Here is a 2345-nt window from a genome sequence, read left to right on the forward strand (position 1 = left end):
CAAGGTATATTTTTGGCAAGGAAAGTTTTAAAGGCATGAAAATGAGTGTTTGTTGAGAAAAAAATAATTTTATATAGTATAAAAGTTATTTCAAGTTTGATATGTTTTGGCTCTGTGTCCTGAACTAAATCTCATCTTGAATTGTAGTTTTCATAATCCTGTTGTGTTGTGGGAAGGACCCAGTGGGAGGTAATTCAATCGTGAGGTTGGTTATCCCCATGCTGTTTTTGTGATAGTGAATGAGTTCTCACTAGATCTGATAGTTTTATAAGGGGCTTTTCACTTTTTGCTCGGCATTTCTCTCTCCTGCCACCATGTGAACAAGAATGTGTTTGCTTCCCCTTCCACCATAATTGTAAGTGTCCTGAGGCCTCCCACGCATTCAGAACTGTGAGTCAATTAAACATCTTTCCTTGAAAATTACCCAGTCTCAGGTATTCCTTCATAGCAGCGTGAAAACGAACTAATACAGTAAATTTGTGCCACAGAGAGTAGGGTGCTGATACAATGATGCCAAAAAATATGGAAGCTATTTTGGAACTGGGTAACAACCTGAGGCTAGAACAGTTTGGAGAACTCAGAAGAACACAGAAAGATGTGGGAACGTTTAAAACTTCCTAGAGACTTCTTAAATGGCTTCGACCAAAATGCTGATAGTGATATGGATAATAAAGTCCATTTTGAAGTGGTCTCAGATGGAGATGAGGAACTTATTGGGAACTGGAATAAAGGTGATATTTGCTATGCTTTGGCAAAGAGACTGGTGGTATTTTGCCCCTTCCCTAGAGATCTGTGGTCTTTGAACTTGACAGAGATGATATAGGGTACCTGGCAGAAGAAATTTCTAAACAGCAAAGTGTTCAAGAAATGACAAAGCATAAAAGTTTGGAAAATTTTCATCCTGTTGTTATAATAGAAAAGAAAAACCCATTTTCTAGGGATAAATTCAAGCCCACTGCAGAAATTTGCATAAATAAAAAGGAGTCAAATATTAATCACTGAGAAAATGGGGAAGATGTCTCCAGGGCATGTCAGAGACCTTTGTGACAGCCCCTCCCACCACAGACTTAAAGGCCTAGGACAGTAAAATGGTTTCATGGGCCATGTTCAGGGCCTTGCTGCTTTGTGCAGTCTTGCAATTTGGTGTCCTGTGTCTCAGCCATGGCTAAAAGGGGCCAACTTACAGCTCAGATCATTGCTTCAGATGATACAAGCCCCAATCCTTGACAACTTACACATGGTGTTGGGCCTGTGGGTACACAGAAGTCAATCTAGGTGGGAAACTCCACCTACATTTCAAAGGATGTACAGAAGTGCCTGGATGTTCAGGCAGAAGTTTGCTGTAGGGGCAGAGCCCTCATGAAGAACCTCTGCTAGGGCAATGCAGAAGGGAAATGTGAGGTTAGAGCCTCCAAACAGAGTCCCACAACTAGGGCACTGCCTAGTGGAGCTGTGAGAAGAGGGTCACCATCATCCAGACCCCAGAATTGTAGATCCACCAATAGCTTGTGCCATGCACCTGGAAAAGCCGCAGACACTCAGTGCAGTCTATGAAAGCAGATGGGATGGGGGCTCTACCCTGCCAAGCAAAAGGGGTGGAGCTGTCCAAAGCTGTGGGTGCCCACAACTTGCATCAGCATGACCTGGATGTGAGACATGGAGTCAAAGAATATCATTTAGAAAATTTAAGATTTTATTACTGCCCTATTGGATTTTGGACTTGTACGAGGCCTGTACCCTCTTTGTTTTGGCTAATTTCTGTATTTGAAACTGGTGTATTTACCCAATGTCTGCGCCCTCATTGTATCTAGGAAGTAACTAACTTGGTTTGGATTTTACAGACTCATAGGCAGAAGGTACTTGCCTTGTCTAAGGTGAGACTTTGAACATGGGCTTTTGAGTTAATGTTGGAATGAGGGAGATTTTGGGGAACCATTGAAAAGGCATTAATGTATTTTTAAATGAGAGGACTTGAGATTTTGGAGGGGCCCAAGTTGGAATAAAGAGTTTGGCTCTTTGTCCCCAGCCAAATCTCATCTTGAATTGCATAATCCCCATGTATCATGGGTGGGACCTGGTGAGAGGTAATTGAATCATGGGGGCAGTTATTTCCATGCTGTTCTCATGAAAGTGAATGAGTTCTTATGATACCTGATGGTTTTATAAGGGAATTTTCTGTCTTTTCTCACATGGCACTTCTTTCTCTTGCTGCCATGTGAAGAAGGACATGTTTATTTCCCTTCCACCATTGGAAGTGTCCTGAAGCCTCCCCAGCCATGCAGAACTGTGAGTCAATTAAACATTTTTCTTTTATAAATTACCCAGTCTCGGGTATTTCTTCATAG

Source organism: Mandrillus leucophaeus, unplaced genomic scaffold, assembly GCF_000951045.1.
Source record: "Mandrillus leucophaeus isolate KB7577 unplaced genomic scaffold, Mleu.le_1.0 Scaffold45, whole genome shotgun sequence".
Taxonomy (NCBI): Eukaryota; Metazoa; Chordata; class Mammalia; order Primates; family Cercopithecidae; genus Mandrillus; species Mandrillus leucophaeus.